Raw genomic sequence first — 18533 nt, 5'->3', positions numbered from 1 at the left:
AATGTTAGATTAATTGTTGCTGCTGAAATATACAGACTTCTTTGCAAAACTGTTAGATAATCACCATTTTGCAATTGTTGAGGTTTGACATAACCTTAATCCGATACAAAATGAGAGAGTCATCACTTGAAGCCACCCGTATGTGGATTTCCAAAGTGCCTCCACCCTGAGCTTTGTGTGGAAACGTATGGGTTGTCAATCATAATCCCTGGGGAAGATAGCTCAGAGGGGCTGTAGGTCTAGCCACTGGGTGGCTCATTCTGTCCTGTGCAAATCCTGATTCACACCAAAGTTTTATTTTGAATGTCAAAAATATTGAAAAAACACAGGAGAGGGCTTAGAGATTTGGACCAGCACCCCCTTGTCCATCCCAACAGGACTGTGAGAAGATACACGGTTTCTTTGGCTCAAACATTGCAAAGTTTGTGGAGTTCATAACAAGAAAACCCAAATATTCATCACCCTGTAGTATTGCACCATTTCTCTCACTGCCATCTCTAAAATTCCGACACCCACTGGAAAGGGTAGAAGTCAGCAGCTTCTCCCACAAAATCACATCATGGGGTTTAACTAGTGAATTATGTCCCACAGCAAGATGTCATCCCAACCCTTACCCAAGATGGCGTAGATCCATTGAATGTCTCCTTCACAAAGGGCAGAGTACATGAAAGACTGAAACATTCCACAATACATCTTCTAAAGAAACCCAGGGCAGGTGATGCACCCAGTCACAGAGGATCTCACGCCTTCCATACAGAAACAAAATAATGGAGGTAACTCCCAGATTATGGTGAACATAACGACTTCCTCCACAACCACCAGTCACAAATTCAGGATGGAAAGAGGGACTAAAAGAGCAGTGGCCAGCATCTGATTCTAAGTTGGACTGGATGAAAAGAAGCACAGAGCACTGGTTCAACTACAGCTCTCAGTGGTGTCAACACAGTCATCCATGACCTTCTGCTAAGAAGGTGGAAGAAACGGACTGGAGGATCTGATACTGCCAGGGAATGGACTCAATCTTGTCGCTAAAACCACAGTCAGCAAATAGAATTGAGATTTGTGAGGCTGCTGCTTGTAAGGTCTGAAGTGTTGTACTTCTGGGATCTGCATTCCCACCAGCTCCTTTTTAATGTCTACAGGTGTCAGTCCAGGTCATCAAACTGCAGAACCACAATCCCCCACAGTATGTGACACATAGATGGTTCAGTATGTCTATACTAGACCACACCATTCCCAGACGATGACTACTTTTAGATGCTAGAATGTTATTGCTGCTCTAACAATGCTACAACCAAGACCCTAATATTAGTGAGCTCCAAGCGCAATGCTCTCCCTTCCAGCCAGCTAAAACCACGCTACAGAGATCCAGTGACTTATGTCCTAACACACTGCGTGAATTCCAGTGGCTCAAATGACCATCTAAGCAGGATCACAAGTATGTGTAGTAATTGATACACTGTTGTCAGTTTTATCTCCATGAGAACACCTCCACCTTGTGCAGGCTTCTTGGTTTCTATATAGCAGGTCATGAAACCTTGATTAATACTTCATGAACAGCATGCAACTTTCATAGGTCATATGAAAGCAGCAAATACAACAAATTCTGCTGATGACTTCTGTTCCCTCAATATGTTGGGACCTCATAGGATAGTGCAGGTCGGTTTTCTTTGATGTGCAGTGTGTAGATCTTCCAATGATGAACGCGAACTAGGAAGAGCAACCATAGCTCCCAGGTCTGGTCAGTCTACCTTTTGGTGTGGGTCTCGACCCTGAGATTGTTTTTTGTGCAAGGACAAAACTTTGTTAGTCGCGGTGGTCTGCCACCACATTGTGTCACTGATGAATCCTCTGACACCCACTGCGGCCACTATGTGAAATAGTGGTTGATGGATCCGGCTCACATCAGCAATGTGGGAGTCTAGATCTTACACGTGGCTTAGGAGAATGGTTTTACAGTTTGCAACCCCTACTATCTGTGTTGCTTTCAGTCTGGTGCACATGCTATCCTTGGCTGGGGCCCATGTTAGGAGAAATAGCACAATATTGCTCTAACCACACGACACATGTTTGGCCATCACACCAGCTCCTATTGATTTTCTCTTAATGAGATGCAGTGATGCGAAAAATGCTGGTTTCAAAACGTGGCCTAAAAAAGAACAACATCTATTTCTCATTTGTAACTAGTCTGTAGCTCAATTGTAAGTCAAGGCTCCTAAATCTCCCACAGCTGTCATGCCTTGGCTATTCCATCATTCACTTGGAAGTAACAGTCAAACTGAATTGTCAGATGTGTCAGACCTTGGCTCTCCTCACTGGGCTATGATAGGTGCTCTGGTCACCTGAAGCTGTCACGAAACTGGAAGCTCGTCCTGAACGCTGGCTGACATGGCCTCTCAGGGGCGGGCTCATGTGGAGCGTTGGTCTTCCGCTGCGCATATCCAGAACCGTGCCTGCTTGGGTGAGATAGGTGATCACCAGTGGGGTTGGCAGCTTTGTTCACTCCTTTATAGAAGCCACACTGCCTTGTATTCAATTATTCAGTGGTTGGAACATCTGCATGGCCACTGTGCATTCAACTCATGTGACCCCATTTGCTACGACTGTTACTGTCAGATACCTGGCTCTCTTTGAGCATGAAGTTGGCAGGCTCCTCACTGTAAGTGCTAAGTGTCTATCCCTTTCAAACTAATTCAGACCAGAAGTTTCATCTGAGGATCTGTCTTAGATTATTGGTATGCTGTATGACCTCAGTAGTGTTAATTACACAATTGTGTTTGTGGTTATTGAGGTTAGGAAGCTCACCTAATGTAAGTTCTGTGTACAGCACAAGGGAGTACATAGTAAAACTAATGCAGGTGCATAGGCTGCACACAAAGGAACTGATGAATGAGGTTTAGATGGTGAAACACAAACTCATAAACTACACGACACACAGGGCACTCATTTGCAGATATGTACATATTTACAGTCAGTTGGTTGCCCAGGCTAGTTGGGTTTGGTTAATATGGAGAGACAGGTGGCAGCAAACAGAGGGTCAGGATTTCCTATGCATCAGGTGTGGGTCAATCTGTGGGCTTTTTTGACCTCTCGAGGGTAAAGGGTGATTTTAATAAGACAGTGACTATGAGAAGATCTGGTATCCTGGGGTGTAGATTAGAGCTTTAGTAAGACTGGGTGTGGCCCTTGCGAGAATGTAATGTGTCATCCAAATGTGGCATGTGACAAGATGAAACCAATATGGAGGACTGGCTTCAGGTGAGGAATTCATCATTTTTCCTGTGGTTGGCGTAAAACCATCTGGTGTAAGGGTGGGAGATAGTCCAGACAGGCTACACAGTGTGCGTGTGTGTGCCACATTTGGTGATTTTCTCAAGGGCAGTGGCTGCATTGATGTTATCACCAATGTGATTATTCCAGAGCAGCCAAACAGAGATAGCAGAACCTCTTATGGTTCCAAATGAAATAAAGCTTAGGTACTTGAAAGTTATATCTCCTGAGCATGTTTTTTGGTTTGTTGCTATATTATAGACTCAAGCTATTGAAGTTATTATTGATTGAGATCTAAAAGGGGTACAACAAATACATGTATGATGATTTGATGTCTTTTGATTTTTCTCTTATGTTAGCATATTTTAGTTTAATTTTCATTAAGATATTTCTGTAGGATTTTGTCTACATGTTTTGACTCTCAGGATGTAATTTGTATGATCTTAATCAGGACTGCCCCAGACCTAAGTGTGTGCACAATGAAAAAGTGTGGTTTAAAAGGACTCTTTACATACAAAAGAAATGCATTTTTGATGGGGCGGGGTTACTAGAAGAGTAGAATTTATGTAGATGTTCTATGAAAATACTAACCCTCATTTGAGCTCTGAATGACTTCTGTATTATGAGTTTTAGGTTCTTTGGGTGCTTCTGTGCATGGACCCTGAAGATATCACCGGTGATATTACAGTTTCTATTATTATGATCTGACCATTGTGGTCATGGGAAGTCATAGGCATTGTTCAGAACATCCTTTCGTTGATGTTATTTATAAAGTGTTTCATGTTTAAGTAAAGTTAATTTTAATCTTGCTTGTTATAAGCAGTTTTCAATGTCCAATATGGTAACCCCCTAGATCATTCTCTGCTATAGAGATGTAGGTAACTGTTATGCAGAGGGTCTAAGTCAATCATCTTGATGCAGATTTTTCAAAAGACCCTGGTATCAGCTCTCCACATTTGCAGCATATTGTCAACTTTCAGCCAGGCCCTTTACTAAGGTCCAGTGTCTCCCATCTCTGCTTACTACCTGCCATGTAAATGTTTTTCCCATGGTCTGCCCTCACCCCTCCAGCTCCTAGCAGTCATATCAGCCATTTCCTCCAACACCATAGCAACTTGTTGACTCTCTTTAACAGATAGATCCATTACATAGCTTGAGATTGTGATGGCAAATAATCACACAGTTTCCAGGATACAGACAATTATGTTTTTTTTTCCACACAAGGCAGAAGGATCTGTGGCAGAACTTCTGATGACCAGCACTACATAACCAGAGAAGCCTGAACTGGACCAATCTTCAGGTAGGCTCAGTTGCTACAAATATAGTAAGTCCCAGTTTAGTCAGAGACACTGCTTTGGGACATTTCATACTAGGAGCAATCATTGTATCACCCTTGCCCCTCCACAAATCATATGGATGCAAGAGACACCTGCACTTATCTAGAATGTCATTTGATTATCTGGTGCTTGCAGAGGCAGGATATTGTAGGATGGAACTGAGTGGTTTAAAAGTTTGGGATACATACTTGGACTCATTTTGCTTGAGCAATGTTTACCCCTCCCAGTGGAACTGAACTGTGTGTCATGTTCATTTCTTTTTCTTGCAATTGCTAAATAAAACTGTTTAAAAAAGAATTGGAAGACAGAACAACATCAACGGCAAGAGCATTCCCATGAGACAGTTCATCCTGGGTAGACTGGTAAGCAGAACATTTATAAGTCACCAACTCCCTTGGGTGCTGGAGAGCTTCAAGCAGTCCCTTTAAATGGCATTCATTTTGTAGAAGTGCTATGAAGGTAAGGAAACATCCCTGTGACTATGAAATCTAAAATAATAAGCAAACCTGAGGCATATTTTGAAGCAGTGAATATGGTGGTACATTACTCTGTACCTAAGATACAGACACAGGTAAAAGCATTTAGCTCAGCAACTTGAGCATAAAGTGCTTGCAGTAAGCAATGAGATTCAGGGCCTGATTTAGAACTCAATGGATGGGTAACTTCGTCACAACTGTGACAGATATCCCATCTGCCAAAATCTAAATCCTATTATATTCTATGGGATTTAGATTTCAACAGGTGGGATATCCGTCCCTGCTGTGACCAAGTCACCTGTCCTCCAAGTTCTAAATCAGGCCCTCAGTTATTTGCACTCAGCATTTTCTACTCCTAGATTTCCATCATTGTGTGTAAACTAAAGACCATCATCATAATGTACAGCAACAAAATCAGACAGAGGTGCCTTAGCAAGACGTGTGTGGAGTTTTGGGAGGTGGTAAGTACTCATGATACTGCCTTGTGGTTCTCCATCCAGGGAGGGATGAAGCTGGGTTTAGCATGGGGCATCTTACCAGAGAGGCAGAAAGCAACAACATTTCATTTCTTGACAACCTGGAGGTCGAAAGGTATTGTGGTTAGTGTGTAGTACTTTACAATCACAGCATTAGGATGGCAACAGGAGGGGGAACGCGGAGAACACAGTTTGTTTTTCAAAACCTTTTACAAGATTAGCAGCTTCTGGCAAACCCAAGCAGGGGCAGATGAAAACGCACTTTCTAGAACACAAAGGTTTTTTCTGCTTCTGTTGACCAGGGCAAAGATTTGGGAGTATCCCTTACACAAGATTCTGCAGAGGTTTCACAATGTCAGCATGAACTATAACCCATTGATGACAATAGCTGGCCATTCTGTGCATATTTGAGATGAAAGGCCTAATTGAGACCTTGGTGAACAAGTTACTCCATCACAACAATGAGAGATATGTTGTCCGCCTAAATAGAAATCCCATAGGATAAAATGGGATTTATATTTTGGTCGATGGGATAGGCCCATAGACACTGAATGGAGTAACTTATGGATAGATTGGATGCAATCAGTCTACAAGTGTTTCTCTTCTGAGGAGTTGTTCTGACCTAAATATCAAACACAGGACAAAGAGAACTATCAGTTGTTTCTGGATGCTTTTTGTCTATTCTTGGCCAATTAGGTGAGAAGACACAGGGAGTCATATTTGAAACGGTCCACAAGAACGACGCTTCCAACAAGTCATCAACATACTTAACTCGGGTTGGACCACATGGCAACACCAGAGGGTCTAAATCTTTCTTAACTGCTTGTGACTCTCATGTGAAACCTGACTCCTTGGGATTTGAGAGACAATGAATGCACACCCTCAAAGAAAATGGCAATAGGACAACAGGTAGCTGTGGGTGAAAATGCAAAAAAACTGGCACCAGTATCAGTATGTCATGAAGTGGGCTTCCGATTTATGATGCCTCAGACCTATCGCATGACTCTTTCTCGTCTATTGGGATCAGAGCATGTACAAAATGTATCTCCTACAGGCTGAGGACGAGGATGGGGAAGGATGAGGATGGGGAGGCAATTGGGCCATTAAGACCACTCATTCCTTCCCAGAGGTTGATTATGGAAATTTGTTTTGAATGTCCCAACCAGCCATCATTGAGACAGGAGGTGTATCCAGGCAGCCCAGACTCTCCTGGGCCCTGCCCCTATCTATGCCTACCCATCCCACCTCTGTCCCTCCTACTAGCCATGTGTTCAAAAGATGCCATTTGTAAGGACATCAGTTTCTCTCTGGTGGATCCTCTTTTTCTTTCTTGAACAGCAGCACAGTGATTAGCCACAGAAACCAATTCAAACAAATTCCCATTTTGCCCACCCACACTTATCATCCTCAGCTATTCTTGCACTTTTGGTAACAACCCTTGAACAATAGCTGCCCCACTCCCTCCTGTGCAGTTTCAGCAGCATTTACAGTGACAGAATGACAGGCAGATATCCTTCCATCCATCCGGTAAGTCAGAGGGTGGCCCATCCTTATTTTGTTTACAGTTGTTTATTCTCATCTATCCAGATTTAAGGGATCACAATTCTCTGATTGCATCCAGTAAAGTATCTCCAGCAGTGCCTAATGCATCGTTTACCCTTGCAGCTTAGAGTCAAGATTCACAAAGCTTTTGCTTCGGGTTTCCGTTACCTATGCATTACTGACGCAAAACCTTTACTGGGATTTACAGACCAACGGAAAGTGATATTTGCATTGGTTTGTAAGTGTACGCTGCTTTGCATTACTTAGCATCAGGGGGGTGTTACATGGGTGGTACGTGGGGGTTCCCATCCTCATTCCATGCTTTTGACACAATGTTTTGCTCTGAAAAATAACAGTTCTGGAAATAGGCGTTAAATTGAGAAATGTTTTATTTTCTGCTTTCTTTTCCGCCTTTCGGCGTGCTGCACTGTACAGCACACATACACTGTAGTAAAAGTTTTAAATTAAGTCTAAGCATAGTACTTTGTACCTAAAGGGTATCCTTCTAGTCCAAAACCTATACTATACTCACGCACACACCCTTGCACTATGGCGCACAATTCTGAGCCTGCTCTAGGGAGAGGGGAGGCGAGTGCCATATATCTTTAGATTTTGCACTCCCCTGCTCTCTCTGTGTCATGCAGCGCAGTATTTTGGGTTGCTGCACTGTGTTGCCTGAATTTTGTGAATCTGGGCCTAAGAGTCTATCATGGCCAGTTGGCAATGGTCATTAATCATTCCCTGACTTCTCCAGGTATAGAACACACAAGCGTTGTTTCACTTCACTGTTAGGGTTCTAACATTCAAAATCCATTTGTAGTTTTTCTCTACATTTCTGGGGATCCTCTCAAATTTTGGGTAAATGCCTAGTGGCGTGAAGAAGAACGAATGCAGACTAAGGGACACGTATTGTGACCTTCCCTATCTCATCGGCCCATATACTGTCTTAGGGGCAGGCGGCCATCAGGGTGATGCAAAAAAGGATACTAGAGTCTTCACTGCTGGACGTGGCTCGCCTACTGGGTCAACGTACACGTTTTGGGTCCCAAGCTTATTTTGGGGGTCAGTCTCAGGCTACCCTGATTAACAGTCCCACTGCCCACTTGCCTTTTCCTATCTGCACTGCACCTGATGGAACACCATAAGCCTGCCCAGGGGCTGGTGCTACTACTGGTGCTCTCGTCCTTTCACCGGGATGGGAAAACTCCAAACATGTAGTGACCCTCATCTCTTGCCTTGTCAGTAATTTAGGCAGAGACATATATTGGAGGTGGTGCATGACGTAGGGCCTGATTTTGAACTCAGTGGATGGGTCACTCGGTCACAACGGTGATGAATATCCCATCTGCAGAAATCTAAATCCCATTATGTCCTATGGGATTTATATTTCGGCGGACGGGATATCTAAATCAGGCCCTAAATTTGTATAACTATTTTGCTCTTGTTTTAAAAGACTCTTTCCAGTATATCAAGGTTCCTCATGCCAGTTCAAGAGAGCCAACCACTGTTGTGGTGGCTTTTTATTTTTTGGCTCCGGTAGTTTTCATTTGAGATTATTTAGGCGTTTACTAAGAGAGGCACATCTTTTGGGAAAACATGCACCTCTATTATTTTCAGTGCATATGACCTAGGGCCTTATGGATTGACCAAAATAGGGGTCTCAAAATTCTGGTCATGCAATGCAACCAATTCTTTTGTGACCAGTGCACCAAACAACCTTTCTGCTAGTGGGTCGGTTTCCAAAACTCCCATTCGGACTGGGATGAAATCTGACATACGTTATGAATATTAATGAGGTAGATTGCAAATTAATTGTGACTTACTCCGATTGGATCCCATCAAATGGATGGTGGTCTACTGGGGACAGTAGACCTCATATTTGTAATTACATTTAAATAAAAAAGGAATGTGGTTGTACTAAAAAAAGTTTACTTTTTTTAAAGAAAAAACTTTCAGCGAGAGTTGGCATTGGCCCCTTGGACCACTGTCTACTCCCTAACACACTTTTTAAAATTATATGGGTGCCTCTTCCATATTGCGAATGCATGACCACCTCAACTCAGGAGATAGCAATTCTTCAATGTTTTGCAAGTGGATTGCGGTTGCAAAACATACCTAGCCTCAATTCATAAGGGATGCCTACAACACCCCCCTTCCATATTGCAAATCGAAATCATTTGCCATCTCACTTTAGCGGCCTGAAAAAGGTTACTGACTCCTTAAATGTGATAGTGCATACAAAAAATCCTATTTGTGGCTGCAAGTGCACCTATGTTACGAATTACAGTGTTTGCAACTGAAGAATAGTTTTGTACATCAGGCTCCTAGTGCATGTGCTTCTTCCACATTGGTTGTACATGATGTGGGTGGGAGTACTTCTAGGTTTTCGTTTAGTTTAGTTTTCTTAGATTGCCCAGTTGGCGCTTTCATTGAACATACCCCCACTCTTTCCAAAGATAAATGTTTAGGTAGTCTTCCGCCTATTGCCGCAGCTCACATCAATGAAGGATGAAAGGGAAAATATTCTTAGCATAAGATTGGCAGGATAGGATGTGACAGCTTATCCCACCAGCCTCATTTAAGAGGGGGGACAGAAAGAACACTTGTCGAAAGGCCTCCTTGCAATTGGAACACTTCTGATCACAACCTGTTGAGGTTTACAGAAGGTCCAGGGTAGTTGAACCAGTGTGTCCCTTTAATGATCACTCTCCCATTAGAGCCTATACTGGGATGCTTGGCAAGCAATGCAGTTCATTGACCCACCTGTAATCCACGCAAAACCGAGTACTCCCATCCGGTTTTGGGACCAATACTACCGGAGAACACCAGGGGCCGCTGGAGGGTTCTATGATTCCCGCTTTCAGCACAGTTTGGACCTCTTGTTCTATTAGGGCTTTTTTTGCTTCTGGGATACGGTAGGGTCTTTGTCGAGATATAGACTTATTTTTAGTTCGAATCATGTGTTCAGCTAACTGGGTATGTCCGGGCTGCTTGGAAAAACATCCTGATATGCTTCAATAATGTGTAATAGGGGTACAAGCTGTGTATCTGGGAGGATTGTATTAGTTTGAGGCCTAGACACCTCCGGACAGTGTGGTAAGGGAAGGGTTGGGAATGGGATGTCCTCTGTACTGTTATTTGTGATGTAGTGGACCGGTTGGACACTAACGGGTTCCTGCCATTTTTTAAAGATGTTTATGTGATATATTTGTTCCCTACCATCTTCGGTGATACTCTTTCTGAGTAAGGACTTAATAGTCCGATTATATCTTTCTATGAGACCATCAGTTTGTGGATGATATACTGATGTTCTGATCTGCTTTACTCCTAAGGTCTTGCTCACTTCAGCCATGAGTCTGGACATAAAAGGTGTGCCTTGGTCGGTTAAGATCTCCTTAGGGAAACCTACCCTCGAAAAAAATTCGATCATGGCTTGTGCGATTACTTTCGTATGCATGCTGGGGAGGGGAATAGCTTCTGGATACCGGGTGGCGTAATCCAATAACACCAGGACATACTGTCGACCCTTACTGGATGGGTTGAGAGGGCCGATAATATCCATGCCCACGCGGGAGAAAGGGGTCTCTATAATTGGTAATGGCTGTTATGGAGCTGGTGGGTGTGCAGCAGCATTATATAATTGACATTTCGGACAATTCGAACAATGTCTACGGATATCCCCGAAAACCCCGGGCCAATAGAACCGCCGGAGTACGGCCTCCTCGGTCTTCTCCCTACCTAGATGCCCTTCCCCCTTGTCCCCATGAGCAAGATTCAGGACTTGTTGTCTGTGACTACTGGGGACTATCAATTGTTTTTGCCTTTCTTCGTTGGCATGGGGAATTCTGTATAAGAGTTGGTTCTGGATGAGGAATTTTTGACCTACCACATGTTCCTCGTGATTCAAGGCCTTCTGCCATGCGTTTTTTAAGGAGGGATCATCCCGCTGACTCTGTCTGAAATCTCCTGCCACTGTATACACCTTGCCTGTGTCTCCTAGATCCATCCTGGTGGGTTCATAGGCTTTTTTCGCATATTGTTGCCATTGTATCCTTTTCTGTTGTTTGCTTTGATGGTCTCTAGGATTTCGACTGGCTTCCTCCCCGGCGTCATATGGGACCTCCTTCCACCACATTTTCAAAGTGTGTTCTTGTCCTGCTTTTGTCAACAAAAGGGAAAAGGCCGCATAGTCAGTTCCTATGATAATGTCCTCCTCCAACTGAGGTAACACACCCACCTTGAGGGTTTCTTTTTCTTCTCTCCACTGGAAGTTGATGACCGCCACTGGATAATACCTCTGATCCCTGTGGACACAGATGATCAATACTTGTGCCTGGGGTAACCCTTGTCCAGGTTCAATCAATTCCTGACGGATGACACTCTGGCTGCATCCTGAGTCAACCAGGGCCACCCTTTCCATGCCATTGAGAAGGATAGGGAGGGTGTATGTAGGTTTGGTTTCCCCGGCCCAGAAAACTCTTCCCTTTGTGACACCAATCTCCATCGGTTCTTCCATGTCCTTTTTCTGGGGGCAATATCGGGCTATGTGACCCCACTCCGAGCAGTGGTAACACTGAGGACCCATAGAGGGAAAAGTTGTTTGTGGAGGATGGGGTATCCTTATTCGCTCCAGATCTTGCGTCTCCGGAAGTTGTCTTGGGGCTGCTCCTTTTCCTATGGTGGGGCGCACAGGGGAAGGGACTGAGGTTCTGCTAGATGTAGCTCTAAAGTCTGGACTCCTGTGGAAAATGCAAGCAAGGTCAATAGCTGCGTCATTGGTCAACCCTGGGTGTTGTCGAACCCAATTACGGGTTGTGTTTGGCAGGGCGTCTAAAAATTGTTCCAAGACGATGACGTCAAACATCCCTTTTCGGGTTTTTTCGGTGGGATGTAACCACCCACCGGCAGCATGTTGTACCCTGTAGTAGAGGGTACAAGGGTTTTCCTGTGGTTGCCACTTCGTATGGTGAAATTGGAACCGGTAGCTTTCACTGTCAAGCCCTACCCTTTGTAAGATGGTCTTCTTTGTAGGGGAGAGTACCAGTAGGATTGATTGCTTGGCATGTTGCTTGGAGATGCCCCGTCAGTAAAGGGGCGATTTACTGCCCCCACTTGTCCTCTGGCCAACTAGCCGTGCTTGCCACTCTTTCAAAATTGAGAAAAAAGGAGTCTGGATCTTCCTGGTCCTGATATTTTTGTAAGACGCTGCTTGGGACATTGGGATGCACCTTAGTGTGGGCTATTGTGTCCATAAGCTTTCCTAGGGCGGTTTCATGGACTAGTTGGTTATTTGCCATGATTGTGGCCTGGCTCTTAAGGGCTGTCTGTAGGGCCTTACGTTCTTCTCTTGCTTCCTTCATCTGTTGTTCCCACATTAGTTGGAGGTAACGTTGTCCCTCCGCTAACTGTGCAATAACGTCCGCCATGGTCGGTTTGTCCTCCATTATGGGAGTCTTCCAGAAATCCCACTTCTGACACCACTTTGTCGTTGGATGGCCGTTATCAAGCACACAGGACTAGTTGAGTCTATAGGTAAGTAGTGTTTATTTTGTTTTACAGCGCACTTTATGGTGAGTCAGTCTGTGGCAGTTGGTTTCAGACGTCTCCTCCAGTCTTGGTGGACTAATCTCGTCTTCTTCTTTCTGTTTTCTCCATAGGCCTCTCCAGAAGCATGTGGGGTCAGAAGAAGAATAGGCTCGGTAAGTGATTGAATATATCGCTCTTTTTCCTGTCTTCTCTCTCTCTCTCTTTTTCCTGGTCCTTTATTTCTGCTCTTCCCTTTTCTTTTCCTGTCTTTCGCGCTTTTCTTCTCTTCTCTTACTCGCTCTCTCTCTCTCTCTCTTCCTTATCCCTGGTTTCTGCTCTTTCCTTTCTGATCCTGTCTTCTGTCTGTACTCAGATCTATCTGTTTGAGTTTGATTCTGGCCGCTTCCTCTCTCCTTCTTATCCTGTATGCTCTTTTCTCTCTCTCTTTTCCTTATTCTTTTGAGTCTTCTTCTTTATAATTGGATTTTTTTTTGTCTTTCTGCCGATATCTGAACCCTGTTTCCTTCCTAGTGGTCACCTATTTTTGTGCTCGCAGTGCTCCCCGTTCTCGCCCGCCCACCTGTTTATCACTGTACCTCCCGCCCCGGTGTCTTTGCCAGTGCTATATAGTTGTGTATATCCACAATTCCGTCCTCCCCACCCCTACCCATCCCCAGCCCCGTACCTGGCTTGGCCACGCTTCTCCTGAAGCGTGACGGGTCCTAAGAGTCTGCTTCCCGGGGCCGGCGGTCTTCGTCCCGGGTTGGGACCGCGATGATTCCTCATTCCGGTCAGGCTCTGTTCTCTGGGTTTCCCGACGGTCCTCGAAGTCTCCTCGTCCCCTGGGTCCTCACGAGCCTTCGGGTTGGATCCTCTGACGCCTCCTGAAGGTTTCCTCTCCGACTATCCACGCTTCCCTCTAACTCCGCGACACGGCCTTTTAATTCCCCTGGGTCCAGCGGATACAGTCCTGAACCAATAGGAAGGGTTGACCTCGGGTTTACTTCCGGGTCATCCCAGGCAGTGGCAGCACCAGTCGTGATTGTGTGCGGGTCGGATTGGTCCGACCCGTCACAGACCTGATTTAGAGTTTGGTGAACGGGTTACTCCGTCGCAAACGTGACCGATATCGCATCAACTGTATTAGATTTGCTGTTGGATATAATAGACTAGAAATATGGTGGACTGGAGAGTCGTCATGTTTGTGACAGAGTAACCCATCCGTCAAACTCTAAATCAGGCCCTAATTGTTTGTTTAATTGGTACTTCTGAAGCTCACAGCTTCCCAGCGCTAAAACGCAGAGAGATTAACCAGATTTCAATGTGCTTGCTCAGTCTCTCTCCAACAACCAGGCCTTGAGAGACTGCCTGAAGTTTAGTTTTCATGGGAACTGCTAAGTTTTGTGGGGAGGGAATTCCAAAGTTTGCCTGCCAGGTAAGTAAAAGATTGACTCCCGCATCTGCTTTTATGAATGTTCGGAATCCTCGCATGCAACTCATTTATGATCTTAAAGATCTCGATGGAACATAGGGCCGAACAAGACAGCATAATAAGATTGGGCCTGTGTTGTGGAAGGCACAATATGTTATATATAGCGCTTTCAATTGAACCCTTTTTTTATTAGGAGCCAATGAAGTTTGACAAGTAACTTGGAGGTGAAGTGATGCTTAGGCACCCGCACCAGCGGGTGTGCTGCCACGCTTTGGACAATCTGTAGTCTTCTTAGGGTGAGCTGGGAAGTAACTAAGTAAAGTACGTTACTGTAGTCCAGACACAAGGTCACTAAAGCTTGAACAACAGTTCTGTGGGAAGTAATACATAGAAGTCCCAATAACTTTTTGATGGTTCTCATGATGTTAAAAAGCCTGCTACTAGTTTCCTAAGACTTCAAAAGGCAGTTTGTTGTCCATCCAGATCCCTAAGTCCGTAACCGAGTATTTAGGCCGCAGGTAAGGTCTAAAGCTGTCAGGCCAGCAAGTCGGTGTTCAACAACTAGGGTGTTACCTAAGCTCATGTCCTCTGTTTTTTCATCAGTCAATTTAAGACAGCTGTTGACCATCCAGTTGGCCACTGCCAAATGGCATGGTTTAAGGCATGCCACTTTAGAATGATGTTCCTGGGGCTAGCGAGACAAGCATCTGGGTGCTTTCAGCATATGACACCAATGAAAGACCGCAGGACTGGGCTATGGGACTGGTTTAGATCTTGGCAGATGAGTTACTCCGTCACAACAGTGACGGATATCCAGTCTGCCAAAATCTAAATCCCATTCTATCCTATAGGATTTAGATTTCGGCAGACAGGATATCTGTCACAGTTGTGATGGTGTAACTTGTCCACCAAGATCTAAATCAGTCCCTATGTCTGCAAGAAAGCGGACATAAACATTAAACATTGCAGGACTGAGCCGTGAGACCTAGGGAACTCCATATTCAAAAGATGAGCAATCTGAACACAAAGACTTATCCCATACTTGAAAGCTCTGATTATCAAGAAAGGACGAGAGCCATTTAAAAGCCTGGAGCTCTACTCCAAGATTATGTAATCTCTCTAACTGAATACCATAGTCAACTGTGCCGAAGGCTGCACTGAGATCCAGTAAAATATGGGCCCCCATGCCACCAATATCTAGAGTTCATTTGGGGTCCTCGTTACAGCCAGTAGCGCTGATTCAGTGCTTTGCCCTAGACAGAAGCCCATCTTGGAGGAGTGGGGCAGATGGGTAGTTTCTAAAAACTCAGATAGTTGAGTATTTACAGGCTTCTCCAGCACCTTACCTAGAAAGGAAAGGAGTGAGATTGACCTGTGGTTCTTCAATTGTAAGGGGCAAGGGATGTCCTTTTTAAAAGAGGCTAATCTACCGCATGTTTCTAGGCCTTAGGTGCTGCTGCGCTTGACAAAGACTGGTTCAAAAGCTCCTTTACAACCGGGAGGATAGTTTCTATCACCAGGTTGAGAATATGAGGTGTGGACGGGTCTAATGGAGAACCCAATTTTACTTTAAGATCAAGATTCTCTAAGTTCTCATCATCAAAAGGTAGAAAAGCAGAAAGAGAGCGCCTAAAGCCATTGGACTGAATACCTGTTTCATCTAGTGGGGCAGTCATTTTCAGGTTAGTGAAGGAAAAATGAATGTCATGCATTATCCTAGAAAAGAATGTGGCTAAGTCAATACTTTGGTATTCTGACGGGGCTGCCACTGGATTCTTCACTATCAGAAGCACTTCTTTGACCAAGTTGGCATCACTGTCTATCTTCTCATCAAAGAGGTCTGCCTAAGTTTTCCTAATGGTGTACTGCTAATGTTAATTGACTTCCTGTATTCCAGTTTATTACCAATATCATAGTTCTTTCTCTTTTTCTGCTCCAAAGTTTTACATTTTTTTCAGGTCTCTTAAATAGGAATTGAACCAAGGGGCAGACCTCTTTCTCAAGAGGCACTATTAACAAGCGCAGTGGTTATCCATTCTCTACAGATTTGGTCACCATTAGTCATAGAACCATTGCATTCTGTCGTCATAGAGGCTAAGAGGGAGTCCAGTTCTATGGGACTGAGTTCAAACCAGTATCTACACCTGCTTAACATCTTAGCAGAGAAAGATGGGTTCATGGGCAAGGAAAGTGAGATTAAGACTACAAAATGAACCACCCCCATAACTGGAAATGGCAGATTAACCAATAAATCAGCAATCAGAGAACACCTGGTCAAGAAGGTGGCCTTTCTTATGCCCTGAGGAATTCATCAATTGTGTGAGTTGAATAGCAGCTGAATCTTGAATTACATTTTTCAGTTGTCGACAATAAACATCCTCAAGATGAATAGACGAGGTCACCTACTAGTGTAAAGTTTACTGATTTAAGCACCTGTATAGCTAATGCTTGAGGTAACATTTGTAGGAACTACAAAATTATTGCCTAGGACACAAGCAGGCGCACAGGTGAGGTCATGAAAGTGCTTAAGTTGGTAAATGGCTTTGACAGGGAAGGCTTATTTGCAAAATTCATGCCTTGGATTCCAATGCATATCTTGTCTTGAAGAAGGGCACATTCAGTGAGCATAGTTAGCATGACCTGCAAACACTGTGGTTATTAGCTAATAGAACAACAGGAGGGAACACCTACCATGCTTAGCATATCTGTCCATACCAGCCCAAGGGGATCACCCTTTGGTGTTAAAAGGACTCTAACCCTCTTGGATTCCAAGTGGCATGCTTCATCCTAGAGTACTTGTCCAGATACCTATTGTAGCTGGGTGGGCTCACAATTGGTAACCAAGGAATCTCTTTGGTTATTGGGTGAGGTCCTAGATTTAAAATAGTCTACAGTATCCTGAGGATTTCATTTTTTTCCAAGGGCAGTCTGACAGAGTCAAAAAACAGGTGGGGATTCATTAAGGAAATTAGTATCCTGTGTATTCCCAGGTCAACATGTTTTCAGCCATCACATCCGAGCCTCTCCTTTCTAGTTGACTTTCATCAGGACCTCACAATGTCCCCCTTAGTATCCGATTTGTATGCATTCAGATGTGAAACTTCCAATCACCATACCCATACACGCCTCATCAGAGATCTGCGTCAGCTTTGGAGGAAGAGTGTTAACATATGTCACATAGAACTCCACTGGACGTCCATCTGCCATGTCAGGGGTTACCCGGGGGAGAACATCACTGCAGTCCATTCTAGTCACACTCTTCACACTGGAGCCAGTGTCCTCTCAGTCTGACCACATGATCTCTCTTTATTGTGTTGGAACTGCTCAGTGAAGCAGCCTCTGCCACTGTGCTTTGTTTGCCAGCGGTAATCTGTTGTCTCAAGGGCTGAATTCTCCCCTTCATCAGGGATGCTGCCTCCTGCACATCAGGTTTTTACAAGGTTAGGTTTATCATGTACCATGCCCTTCGTGCCATGTGTATCCAGCCAGTCCCACACCTCAGCAGGATATGTAACAACAAAGACTTCCCATTTACCTGAATTCTCAATTTGGCTGTAAACAGTGCAGCATAGGAAAGACCAGTCTCCATCAGTTGTTTCTTTGTTGTTATGAAAGATGTTCTCTGTCTTTGTACAGCAGCAGTAAAATCTGGAAAGATCGAGACACTTGTATTCTCCAATGTGAACGGACCATTGGAGCATGCATGCCACAGGAGACCTCCAGGCATTATGTTAGGGGTGGAATTGGTTTCAATGCACTTAGATTGACCAAATATTTTGTCCTTTGCCCCCTTTGTAGAGCATTCCAGCTCAGTATGTGGCACTGATGCTCCTCCCGTGTGGCTGTCAATGGCCTGCGCGCAGACCAATGCCTGTGATCTCATGGGTTTGGTGACTGTCTCCTAGTAAGTTCTTGCTTCTACTTCCATAGGCTTCAAAGCTCTCTCAGTGTGGACTCACTGTCTTAGTCTGACGACATGCCAGGCATGCTACACTCTTCCCCTGTGGCCCGTGTCCCACCAAGGCTTCCACACGCACTACAACTCATGTGGGAGAGCACACAGATGGGTCTCTGCCCAGCCTTACCCGGGCCCCACGTCCATGAGGGGTTGACCACCGATCGGTTCAGAGGCAGTGTGGCTTCCATCTAAACAGTACAACAGCTGTCCACACCACTCCAAGGCAAGGGGTAGGCACTCACTTACCAAACAGCCCTGCCTCAGTTCCGTTCCTTATGCAGACAGCTCAGAGGACCCCCAGGGCTCCACTTGTGTTTAAGTGGCTGGTGCCTGCCTCAGGACTCTGACGACGGTTGCCATCTTAACTCCAACAGTGCAGGGCCTAGCGGCTCCTCTTTAGATTAGAGACTTACTTGAGATATGTATGCAATCTCTGTCTCAGCACCTTTCCCCCATTATGGGACATTGATCTCGGTGGTCTTTCGGCAGCTAGTCGATCTCAGTGTGGTAGGATGT

The sequence above is a fragment of the Pleurodeles waltl genome, chromosome 8, assembly GCF_031143425.1.
Source record: "Pleurodeles waltl isolate 20211129_DDA chromosome 8, aPleWal1.hap1.20221129, whole genome shotgun sequence".
NCBI classification, from domain to species: domain Eukaryota; kingdom Metazoa; phylum Chordata; class Amphibia; order Caudata; family Salamandridae; genus Pleurodeles; species Pleurodeles waltl.
This window is presented reverse-complemented; position numbering follows the sequence as displayed.